The sequence below is a fragment of the Bos javanicus genome, chromosome 16 (genome assembly GCF_032452875.1).
Source record: "Bos javanicus breed banteng chromosome 16, ARS-OSU_banteng_1.0, whole genome shotgun sequence".
Lineage (NCBI taxonomy): Eukaryota > Metazoa > Chordata > Mammalia > Artiodactyla > Bovidae > Bos > Bos javanicus.
In genome coordinates, this window is record NC_083883.1 from 78223213 (window position 1) to 78236386 (window position 13174).

Consider the following 13174-nt stretch of genomic DNA (forward strand, 5'->3'; position numbering starts at 1 on the left):
TGGCAACCCACTCCAGTATTCTTGCCTGGGGAATCCCATAGACAGAGGAGCCTGGTGGGCTACAGTCCATGGGGTCACCAAGAGCTGGACACGACCAAGCCGCTGACATTTCACTTCTTCATTTGATTCGTAGCCTTGTTTTATGTTCCTCTTGGTGACAGCCAGTTTTATGTGTCAGCTCGACCAGCCTTGGGGTGCCAGAGGAAACACGATTTCTGGGTGTGTCTGGGAGGATGACAGCTGACATTAGCACTGAGTGGGTGTCTCAGTAAAGTTGATGCCCTGCCCTAGCATGTGTGTGGGAGGCTCATCCAGTCCTGAGGGCCGACTAGAACGACGGACAGAGGAAGTGGGAGCGCTCCCCTTCTTTGCTTCACTGTTGAACTGGGACATCTCCTCTGCCCCCGGGCTGGGGTTTCCATAATGGGATTTTCCTTGGTTCCCAGGCCTGTGGGCTCAGACTGGATTGCACCACCCACTCTCCTGGGCCTCCAGCTTGCAGATGGCGGGTCACGGGGACTTCTCAGACTCTGCGATCGTGTAAGCCAATTTCTCTCTCTCTCTCATCCCTCCCTCCCTCCCTCTCTTGTTCTCTATCTCCCCACTTCCTCTCTCCACCCCCTCCCCCTCCCCCCCTCCTTCCCTTTCTCTGTCTGTGGCTTGTAAGTGAAATCATATGGTATTTGCCTTTCTGAATTATTTCACTTAGCACAATACTCTCAAGGTCCATCCATGTTGTGCCAAACGGTGGGACTGTATTTTTTTATGGCTGAGCAGCATTCAGTTGTATACATAACCTCATCTTTTCATCCATTCATCCATCCATGGACACTTAGGCTGTTTACATATTTTGACTGCTGTAAATAATGTGCTATGAACATTGGGCTGCATATAGCTTTTCAAATTAGTATTTTCATGAACCTGGTGCTAATTCAAGTTGGCCATGAACCCATATTGCTACCAAGTAAAGCTGCTGTTTCATATGTTGCAAAACAGAGACATTGAAAAAGGTACATTTTTTTCTTTCTTTAGAATCCTAACTAATACACCCTTCCTTTGGGTCCTTGAGCATAACACTTCAAATAAAAGATGCTAAAATATCTCCAGATGTGCTGACTCTTCCACCTGGACTTCAGAAACGTACTTTGTTATTGAAGAATTTGAATTCAGTAGGGGAGCTTTGGGCTTCCCTGGTGGCTCAGACAGTGAAGAATCTGCCCTCAATGCAAGAGACGTGGGTTCGATCCCTGGGTTGGGAAGATCCCCTGGAGAAGCGAATGGCAACCCACTCCAGTGTTCTTACCTGGAGACTCCCATGGACAGTGGGGCCTGGTGGGCTACAGTCCATGGGGTGGCAAAGAGTCAGACATGACTGAATGACTAAGCACATAAGGCATCTTCAGTGAGCTCTCCTGAGATAACTAGTCTGGATCTGCAGATCTGAGTGCTTTAATCAAGGGTAGAGAGCTTCCTTTCATGAAGGTTTTCATCTGGGTAGGGTAAGCTAGGCAGTGGGTACCAATGGCCTCAACGTCACAGGGACTTAGAAGAACCAAGTTTGCTTCTTGCTCCGACTGCGAGGGTTGGCAGGGGGATCTTTCTCTCTCTGCCATTGCAGTCTACTCAGCGATCAGATATGGTTCTGCCTCCAGGATCGCCTGCCATGGGAAAGGAAACTCTGTGAACCAAACCCCGGATCTTAATGCTGCTGCTCAGAAGTCACACGTTACTGGTGCTCAAAGTTTATAGGGACAAACAAGCAAGAGGGCAGAGCTATTCAGAGCAACAAAAGCGGTTCCCGAGGCTCCTGGCCGGGTCACCGCGCCGTGGTTAGAGACAGAGCTGCCAGGGTCTGGGGCTGTAACAGCTCCAGGGTTAATGATCCAAGGCCAGGAACGCAAGTCAGAAAGCACTCCAAGAAGGGGGGACCCGAGGTGAGGCTTAGCTGGGTAAGCACAAACTTCTGAGCCATAACAAAAAGATTAGCTAGACAGACAGCCAGGCTTCTTGAGTCTCTAGAAGGGATACCTAGAGCTTTCCTCCTCCGTCTGACATTTATTCAAATGTTAATTCCAGTGGACACTGAATGTCTCGTTCTCTAAGTGTGTGCTTGGTCTTTCAGCTTTGTCTGACTTTTTCGACCTCATGGACGGGAGCCCACCAGGCTCCTCTGTCCCTGGGATTTCCCAGGCACGAATACTGGAGTGGGTGGCCATGTCCTCCTCCAGATGGTCTTCCCAGCCCAGGGATGAAACCTGCATATCCTGCGTCTCCTGCACGGCAGGAGGACTCTTTACACACAGGAGCCACCTGGGAAGCCCCTAGCTCTCTAGAGCCTCCTCATTTTTACGTTCAGTTCCTGACCTCAAAGACCTTCAAACCAGGTAGATTCCAACACTTCCAAGTTGTCTCGTCATCTTATAGAAACGGACACTTAATTTTACTGTGTATTTCATTTCCACCAGACATTTTATATGAAAGCAGTTTAGCTCTGTTATTGATCTAGAGGTGAGGTGTTGGGTATTCTTTGAGAACTTTCTCTCTGCTAGACATTTAATATACGCGTTACATCATTTGATTTTCACGTCAAGCCTGTGGATTTGTCATGAGAAATTTGATGCTTGGAGACTGTTACCAACAGCTCACCGCATTCAAAGTTCATGCATCACGTTGTACCTAGGCGCTCTCACTTCATTCTCACAACCACCTTCCCTGGTGGCTCAGTTGGTAAAGAATCCACCTGCAATGCAGGAGACCCCGGTTCGATTCCTGGGTTGGGAAGATTCCCTGGAGAAGGGAAAGGCTACCCACTCCGGTATTCTGGCCTGGAGAATTCCATGAACTATATAGTCAAGGGGTCACAAAGAGTTGGACACAACCACCTTAGGTAAGCATAAAAAGGTTAGTAACTTTGCCAACAGTCACAAAGCTAAAATAGAGAGGAGCGGGTTTTGGGTTAAGTTTGTGTTTGGCAGACCTATTCCATTATGCCAAGCTGTTGTTTGTCAAAAAGAGATTCTAAACTAAGAACAACTTTAAAAAGAATCTAGTTTATCATGTCATATGCTATTGATTAAGATTTCAGTTAAGTTGGATTCATACAACTATATCCATGGCTAACCTGCCCTCCACTTATTGTTATTATTCTTTTTTAGCCTAAATTGACACTTGAATGTACTATCCCCTACCAGCAAGGATTAATTTATGACAGAAAATCCTACCCACTGTCGTTTCAAGCATGAAGGTATTGATTGCTTTCTTAACAAGAAGACTGGAGTTGATTTATCAAAATCCTGGATTGGCATTTCATAATCTTGTGGGGCTTCTTAACGCTGCCACCTAGAAATGGTGCTTCGTATTCATCATGTTTTATGGACCCAAGCAAGGGTCATGGCAGGCTTCCGAGGTGGTGCTAGTGGTAAAGAATCTGCCTGCGACACAGGAGATGTAATGAGATGTGGGTTTGATCCCTGGGTCGGGAAGATCCCCTGGAGGAGGGCATGGCAAACCCACTCCAGTATTCTTGCCTGGAGAATCCCAAGGACAGAGGAGCCTGGTGGGCTACAGTCCATGGGGTCGCAAAGAGTCAGACATGACTGATGTGACTTAGCACACACGCAAGAGTCATGGCAGCTTGAGTAGAGACAATGAGACACATCACTCAAGCAGATGATTCCTGGCTCACACATCAGATGTCATGGGTGGAAGGCAAAGGGGGATTTAAGGAAGAGCAGAGGAAAGAGGGAGGGAGAGAGGCCTCCTCCAGCTCTTCTATCCGGCAAGAAGCATGTTTTCTGGGAGCCTACCCAGCAGGAGGGTGATTCCTAAGTCCACATTGCAATCCCTGCATCTGAGGGAGCTTGAAGAACGGAAGTACCTGTTTGTTTCAAAATATATCGGGGGTGGTAATTGTCCAAAATTTGTTGTGGGTGATGAAAAAGAGAGAAGTTAGCTTAACCAACTCTGATGATCACCGTCATCCCAGCCGCAGTCCAGTGATTCCTAAGCAGTTTATCTCTATTCAGCGCTGGGATTCATCCTGTTCCCCGGTTTCAGTATCACATCTATCCTTTAATTCGAAATTCAAAAATCCTCTCATCCCTTTAACCAACGAATTCTTCTGGTTTGGTTCCCGTATTAAAGTGCCATGAATTAGATTTTTAATTTTTTTTTTTTTTTACAAAGAATGTTCCAAATTTGAACCTTTCTACCTTTACATCTCACTCCCACTCCATGCCCACCGCCATGGTCAAGGTGGGGACGTCAAGTCTACACTGCATTTGCGGCCTGCCCCTTCCCTCCGCCTCACCCTGCCAGTCCTTATTTTCAGGCACCATCCTTTCTCATGTTGCCCACAGCAACGGCATCCAACTGTTTCTTTCACTTTCATTCTAGATTCCCTACAAGACACTGTCTGCAGAGTCCTAGGAGATTTAAAAAGTGTAAATCAGATTATGTCGCTGTCTGCCTAAAACTCTTAATGACCTTCTCGTTGTCTGCTCTCAAATCCCTCCTCAGGGACCATACCTCACCAGACTGAGAACTTCTCGAGGAAAGGGGCTGGAGCTTTGTTCACGTCTTACACAGCAAGCCAGGGCCCTGCCTCCTGTATTGTATGTGTTTGTGTGCAGGTGTGTATATTAGACGGATGCATGGATGGCAGTACTGCAAGTAATTGTCAGCAGAATATATAAACTGTCTGTAGTAAACATTCTTTGAACGAGTTCTTCCCTTTCATGGAAAGGGTATTCCAAGGGCCTCTTTGCAATATTATGTGGATAACAGGGGCTTCCCAGGTGGCACTAGTGGTAAAGAAGCAGCCTGCCAGAGCAGGAGATGTAGGAGACATGGGTTCGATCCCTGGGTCAGGAAGATCCACCGGATGAGGACTTGGCAACCCATTCCAGTATTCATGCCTGGAGAATCCCCTGGACAGAGGAGCCTGGCGGCCTATGGTCCATAAGGTCACAAAGAGTCGACGAGACTGAAGTGACTTGGCATGTGGATAACAGGATAGTGTAGCAATGAGGCAAGATAGTATTGCCTGACCTAATTCACATTAGTACTGAGCTAATGTGTATGCACACATGTCCAACTAATAGGCTACTTTCAATTCTGCTGTTTTACAGGGTCTTCAACTGTGAGCATCAAAATTCTGTCAAAAGCTGTTACTCAGATCCATCATCTTACCGTCTTAAGCATCTTCGATGCTTCAAAGCTATTCTTCAAGCATTCAATGACATAAAGCTAATACAACAACTAGTCAGGCAGAAAAAAGCCTAGACTATGAAATAATATGCCCAGTTTACTAAACAGTTTAACCTATGCATAAACATATCTACTATCTACAAGTGCTGTGCTGTGTGCTTAGTCGCTCAGTCGTGTCCGACTCTTGCAACCCCCATAGACTGTAGCCCGCCAAGCAGCTCTGTCCATGGGATTCTCCAGGCAAGAATACCAGAGTGGGGAGCCATTTCCTTCTCTAGGGGATCTTCCCAACCCAGGGATGGAACCCAGGTCTCCTGCATTGCAGTCAGACTCTTTACCGACTAAGCTATGAGGGAAGCCCACTATCTACAAATAGTATGAAAATTTAACAGCAATGTTTTTCTGTATTAGTTTCCATTTATTCTCACCTGATTATTAATGAGAATTGTAGTCAGGAGCAATTAGTGCAATTTTCCTGCTCCCGATCCTCTGACGATTGTCTTCTGTTGACACTCTCTGCCCATCTTCTGCTCTTACTCTGATCTATACCCCGTGTGAAGCCCAAACAATTCACCTGGGTGGTAATTTACCTCGGAACTGCTGCTCTAATTAGAGATGATCCCTGTCTCCACACTCACTCCAAAGTCAGTCTTTTTCAGTTCAGTGTTTTAATTGATCTTCAATCCCACTGTTACAGTTCTGCAGTTTCTGTTCATGTTTGGCACCTCACAGATCCAGGCAATAAAATCCCTCCAGTTGCTGTGGCCGGTTACATAATGCCTGCAAGCAAAAACTTGCTTTCCTTTCTAAATCTGCACAGCAAGAGAGGTTTTGCAGAGACAGACATTCACTTCTGACTGCTATCCTGAAGAGTCTCTCCAGCACTACTCAGTACTGAGAAATCCATCTTACTTTGTTTCACCTAATGCACCACAAAATTCATACTCTGCACCCCACCTCTGCTCCCACTAACAATCAATCAATCAATAATATATAATTAAACACCATCTGCTTGTTGTTCACTGGGATCTTATTATTTAAGTTTTTTATACTCTATTGTGATTTATCATGCATAATGGCTTCCCTGATAGCTCAATGGTAAAGAATCTGCCCTCCATGTAGGAAACGTGGATTTGATCCCTGGGTCAGGAAGATCCTTTGGAGTAAGAAATGGCATCCCATTCCAGTGTTCTTGCCTGGAAAATCGCGTGGACAGAGGAACCTGGTGGACGGCAGTCCTGGTGGTCACAAAGAGTTGGACACGACTTAGCAACTGAACACATTGTACAATAATAACAGTATCCTGTAAAATGCAATGATGAATGCAAAAATATCATTGTATTTTTAAGCATAACTATGTCTTTTGATTCTTTATTTGTCTGTCTTTGTGATATTTCACTTGTCCCATATCAAGTCCTCTTCTTTCCACCAGAGTTCTCCTTGTAGATTCTAGCAAATGGCCCTTATTTAAAGTTCATGTGTCAAGGATCAAGCTAAAATGCAACGGGAAAACTCTATTTTAATTGCTTACTTGAAAAAAATCAGAGTACTCAGTTGCAATTATAGCTATAGTTTTATTTTTTTATTTATAGTTTTCATAAAATTAAAATGCACTTAGTTAAAAACATTTCTTAAAATATACCTTGTGTACTACAGGTATAAAGACCACATGAATTGATTCAATTTTGAAGAGCTCTATGTGGTGTAACTTGTCGGTTGTTGGCCTGGCAATATTTCCTTACTAAAATCCTAAGCCCCTCAGATCCCTGTTATTTAGTCACAAGTGAAGGATTGAAAATGGATTCACCTTATCTCACAGCCCAGCTTCCCTGGCACACGTGGCAGCACAGAGGATCTGGACTCGGTCAGGAAAAATGGGAAGGTGTCATGAAGGGAGCAGCAGGCAAGTGCTAGAGAGAAAATCACATTCTTCTCGACTATGAAAAAAATCCACTTACCCTGAAAACGCTCATGAAAAATGAAACACCCTGGCTTCTGACTGAACAGGTTTCTCTCCATTTCATCTCTATCAAGATATTTGGCAAAATTAAAAAAAATTAAGTATATGAGTCTTCCTTTCCTAAAGAAAATGAAAAGTTGGCAAAATCTATGACCCTTGTCCTTGAAAAGCTAATGATCAATAAAATTGAAATCTTAAAAAAAAAAGGGAGGAACATTTTCTTTTGGAAGAAAGCCAAGCCATCTGATTCTGTGCCCACGGTTTCTAGTAGTAAATTTCAGCAGTCTTACAATTCCAGAATATAATAAAACGACAAACAGTTACTCCCTGTGACATTAAATCAATGGTTGGAGAAGGAAATGGCAACTCACTCCAGTGTTCTTGCCTGGAGAATCCCACGGACAGCGGAGTCTGGCGGGCTACAGTCCATGGGGTCACAAAGAATCAGACCTGACTCAGCGATTAAACAATCAGGGGGTAATACTGCCCCCAGGGAACACTTGGCAACCTCTGGAGATGTTCTTGGTTGTCATGTTAAGAGTGCGAGTTGCTATAACACCCAGTGAGTAAAGCCCAGGGGTTGTGCTGAACACCCAGACCCCCCGGAAAGACCCCACGGCCAACAGTTAGCCCATCACCGAAACGTAAATAAGAAGAGCCCCGTCAGCTTGAGCACAGTCTACTGTGTGAAGCAAGTCAGCCCACCGTGAGGCATCTGCAGAAAAGGTCCAGTCTTTCTCAGAGCTCAGTCTTTTCTTTTTCAGAGCTATCTAAATTTCCTGCGGTCAGCGTCCAGATGAAAAGCTGCTCCGACTGACTAAAAGCCTGATAAATAGGAAATAACGCGGCGGCGGGGACAGGGCAGCGGGTATTGTGGAGACTTGGGTAAGAAAGCAGCCCTCTGAGCTGCCTTTTGAAGGAGGAAAAAAAAAAACCTGCCTCTGCGCTCTGTTTGCTGCTCATTAGCTTCCCCAGTGGCCTCCGCGCTCTTTACAAGAGCAGCTTCCTCTGCGGGCCGCGGGCGGCGAGGGGCGCTCCGGGGAGGGGCGGGGGCGGGCGGTGTGCAAGTCTGAGCAATACAAATCTTTGAGGTGACTAAATTAAAACCATGCTATGAAGCCATAAACTCACTACCGAATCTGTGGCCTCGGGTCAGGGTCGCTGCGGGAGACCCCCGTCCTCAGTGTGCGCGCTTGTTAACATTTTCTGTAAGGACGAGCGGCCCCGGGCGAAGCCCGCTCCGAGCAGGACCCCCAGGCCCACATCAAAAATGACCCCAGGCGGGCCGGGGCCACAGGCCTGGTGGGAGGGTCACCCCGCGCGGGGGTCCGGGCCCGCACACCCCGGGGGAGCGCCCCGACCGATGTAAATGTGCGCTTTCATTGAAAATCACTTCGGGTTAGACAAAGCCCATTCTTCCGCACTTGAAAAGCTTACCGGTTTCTGCAATTCATTTGTGTGAGAGATGGAGATTTTCCACGGACCCCAGAAGAACCCGGTGGAGACAATCCCTGTGCGGGTTTCAGCCGCACAGCGCGGCCCGGGAGATGCAGGAGTCCCTCCGGCCCGGCTGCCCTGACACAGCATCCTTCCGCGCCCCTCGGGGGACCACGCTTCCGCGCTGCGGGAGCAGAGGAGAAAGCCCGCCATCCTTGGCTGAGTCGAGTTCAAAGCGGTTTTAAGCCGATGCTAGGTAAAAGAGAGTCTTCTGTTTCTTCTGTATTTTTATTTACTTTCTAAAATCCCTAACACCCAATCCAGTGGTTGTTGTCAACTGGGTCCTAGTTTGCCCTCTCCATCTGCCCACCTCCTACACCCAGAACATTTGGGGACATTTTTGGTTGTTGCAACTGGGAAGTCTTGCTGGCATCCAGTGTTAAGAGGCCACGAATTCGGCTGAACATGGTGCCGTGCTCAGGAAAGGCCCTCATGACAAAGAACTACCCAGTTCTTGGCCTGATCCGATGCCAAGAACATATGCCAAGGGACGTCCTTGGCGGTCCAGTGGTTAAGACTTCTGCGCTTTCAATGCAGGGGATGTAGGTTCCATCCCTGATCAGGAAACTATGATCCAACATGCCATGTGGCACAGACAGGAAAATAAGAAAAAAAGAAAAAGAAGAAGACATAGGTGGAACCCAACACTTGTCCTTTATTGAACTATTAATATGTCAAGTAAATCGTCCATCTACTCAAGGAAACTCAGCGATTATACTGAGAGTCAAAAGATTTTGCTTCCAACCTTTTGGGCTTTTAAAGATAATACATTAATAGATCTTGAATATGAAATGAGTCCAACTGAAACCTACTCAGACACACCCCTTTAAGAATACCTCTTTGCTCAAAATAGAAAATTAGCTTTATTATAGTAAAGCTATGAGTAATAAATAAAACCCTAGAATACCAATCTCATTCTATAAACAGAGTGATCACAGGAGCTTATAAATGAAAGTTATCTTGTGTAAACCAGATATGGCTGTTTTAACTATAGTTAGGGTTAGGGGGTCACATTTAAATCTCTTTATATCATAAACATTGTGTTAGACTTAAAAGTCTCAAAGGCTTCAAATAAACCTAGATAATGATAACTTTAGGACACCTAGTTAAAACCTCAAAATCTCATTTATTATTGCTCGAAACTATAAGTATATAGCATATGAGTTTGTTTTTGTTGTTTTCTTGTTTTGTTTTTTTTTTAAATCATCTGCCTGCATTTTCATATTGCAAGACCAAGCATAAGAAAGCAAAAATGTTAAAATGAAAATTACTTAGGAAGAGACATATTCTAAATCATTTTGTGTTAAGTTCTGTAAAGTGTTTCTTGGGCCAAACTGAGGGTCTTGCCCTGTGAAATGTTAAGCTCAGCCTCTGTGACTGGGCTCACAGTGAATTATTGTGTAAGTGCAGTATTTTGCTATCACTGAGGTGGTCAGCATTAGCTATGGGACGCAGTATTCAAAATGTGTATTTCGTGCAATTCATCCCACTTTTGGCATTTTCTTACGTTTAAGCGTTTATGTTTTCTATTTGGAAGTGCAAAAGTAAATAGTCGCATTTGTGGGCCACAGCTTCTTTTTCACCATATAAATAAAATCTTTGTGCTAATAGGGAATGTACTTGTCAGTTTTAAGGTTTCTGCAAGTAGAAGCACATCACTCAATATTTAAAATCCTCAGAGCTGTCAAATCAACGCCGGCCACATCGCGTAAAATAGACAACGTCACCTGTTGTGAGAACTGAAGAACCTTGTTCGTACTAATCGACCTGTTATCACAGCCTTTAAAGATACATTGTTCCATTCAGTGGATCTAGGGGCAGTCTCTGAGTCCTGAGAACCGGCTGACTGTTTTCATATACCAGATCAGCGCTGTAAACGCCTCCACACCAAGTGCTCTCATCCATGAAGAGACAAGGGCCATTCCAGCGGAGTCGGATTAAATGAAAAAGAGAATTCTAAGCTTTTTGTTTCAGGTGGTTCCTAGAAACAGTGCTCCAGAAGTGTGCGTCAACTGCTAGATCAGATGGTAGCTGTTGTTCAGTCGCTCCATCTTTTCCAACTCTTCTCGACCCCATGGACTGCAGCACGCCAGGCTTCCCTGTCCTTCACTGTCTCCCAGAGTTTGCTCAGATTCATGTCCATTGAGTTGGTGATGCCACCCGACCATCTCATTCTCTGCCACCCTCTTCTCCTCCTACCTTCAGTCTTTCCCAATATCAGGGACTTTTCCAGGGAGTTGGCTCTTCACATCAGATGGCCAAAGTATTGGAGCTTCAGCTTCATCATCAGTCTTTCCAATTAATTTTCAGTGTTGATTTGCTTTAGGGTGGACTGGTTGGATCTCCTTGCAGTCCAAGGGACTCTCAAGAGTCTTTTCCAGCACCAAATCGGAAAGTATCAGTTCTTTGGCACTTAGCCTTCTTTATGGTCCAACTCTCACATCCATACATGACTACTGGAAAAATCATATCTTTGACTAGATGGATCTTTGATGGTAAAATGATGTCTCTGCTTTTGAACATGCTATCTAGGTTTGTTGTAGCTTTTCTTCCAAGGAGAAAGTGCTTTTTAATTTCATGGCTTCGGTCACTATCCGCAGTGATTTTGGAGCCCAAGAAAATAAAATCTGTCTCTGTTAGCCCTCAGTCATGAGCTTACAGAGGAGATCAGGCTTGGGCTCCAGTGGCCTCTATGTACAATGAAAAGCGCTGTCAACTCATCTCCTTACACATTTGCCTTAGAAAGTTTCATTCTTTGAAAATGAGTTGACCATTTGGAAGAGTTATTTCAAATTTGGTGGAATTACTGCCATTGTTTCTGTTGTTATGTATCCACACACCGTTGATGTCTAGCAGATGATCACAAAACTGAAAACTCTTATAATGGTTTGTTTAAGAAAATGTTAATATTTGAAGTTTTTGGACTTCTGTTGTTTAGGACTTTCTCCCTATTTATGGTTTTGAACAAGAATTCTTACAGTTATTATTTTATAATATCATGAATTCATAATGAATTACCTGGTATTATCAAACAGAGCGCTGCTGCTTGAGAATCACTGGACGCTATTCCATGGTAATGAGAAAATAAAGACAAATAAACCCCCAAAACACAAATTAAAAAAACAAGGGAGACCCTGAGGAGGTTTCAGCCTGGTTGAAGAGAGCCCCTACTGAAAGAAGTAGTGAAATTTGTTTAGTCACCAAAGTTCTTTTATGAGCAGAACAGCATGAAAAATCAAGCACGTGGTTTACGGAGGCCTCGCTCATTACCCATCACACACCTCCCCACCATCCCAGGAGGAACTGGCGGCTGGCCTGACTGTGGCCCCACCAGCTCCCTTGCGCACCTCATGCCCAGATGCTGCCCCTGCGCCAGGGGACCCAGCCCCCATCTTTGTTTTGGACCACTGCCCATTTTCATCACTCATTGGAATTCAAGGTGGAAGACTGGGGTAGGCCCATGTCTTTACCTACCAGAGCCTGAAAAATTACTGGATAAAAATATCCTCCATCTCCTATGACCCTGGTTTTTCAGCTTCTGTGGCACATATACTTTGTGCAGGGCAAGGAAAATCTTGGAGGGAATTCCTATGAAGGACAGACAAGGCTAAGGTTCTAACCTTCGAAGGTCGATTAGTGAAGGTGCTGTGGAGAACAGAACGGAGGCCCCCTCAAAGTGAAATGGAAAAAAGAGCTACCATACGCTCTAGCAATCCCACTGCTGTGCACGTATCTAGATAAAATTATAACTGGAAAAGATACATGTACCCTATGTTCACAGCAACACCATGGTCACAATAGCCAAGACGTGGAAGCAGCCTAAATGTCCATCAACAGATAAGTGGATAAAGAAGACATGGTATGTATAAACAACGGAACATTACTCAACCACAAAAAAGACTGAATAATGTCATTTGCCGCAACATGGATGACCCAGAGATTATCAGCTAAGGAAAGTGCGTCAAAAAAGAGAGACAGGCGCCATATGGTACGACTTATGTGTGGAATCTAAAATAAGACACAAGTGAACTTTGAAATAGAAGCAGACTCACAGAGAATAGACTGGTCGCCAAGGGGAGGGATGGACAGGGAGTGTGGAACCAGCAGACGTTGTTGCTGTTGTTGCTCAGTCGCTCAGTCATATCCGACTCTTTGCAAACCCATGGACTGCAGCACACCGGGCTTCCCTGTCCTTCACCATCTCTCAGAGCTTGCTCAAACCCATGTCTGTTGAGTCAGTGATGCCATGCAGCCATCTCATCCTCTGTTGTCCCCTTCTCCTCCTGCCCTCAGTCTTTCCCAGCATCAGGGTCTTTTCCAGTGAGTTGGGTCTTCACATCTGGTGGCCAAAGTATTGGAGCTTCAGCTTCAGCATCGGTCCTTCCAATGAATATTCAGGGTTGATTTCCTTTAGAATGGACTGTTTTGGTCTCCTTGTAGTCCAGGGGACTCTTAAGAGGCTTCTTCAGTGCTATGGTTCTATATTATATACAGAATAAATAAGCAACA

The 13174-nt window shown here is 45.1% G+C and overlaps 1 long non-coding RNA gene across 1 annotated transcript; it reads left to right on the top strand.

Moving 5' to 3' along the window:
- The first annotated feature begins 240 nt into the window (after positions 1 to 240).
- Positions 241 to 6315, top strand: LOC133228202 (uncharacterized). The gene is made up of 3 exons (XR_009730122.1): positions 241 to 540; positions 4519 to 4631; positions 5130 to 6315. It is a non-coding gene; the product is annotated as an uncharacterized LOC133228202 (long non-coding RNA).
- The last annotated feature ends 6859 nt before the right edge of the window (positions 6316 to 13174 follow it).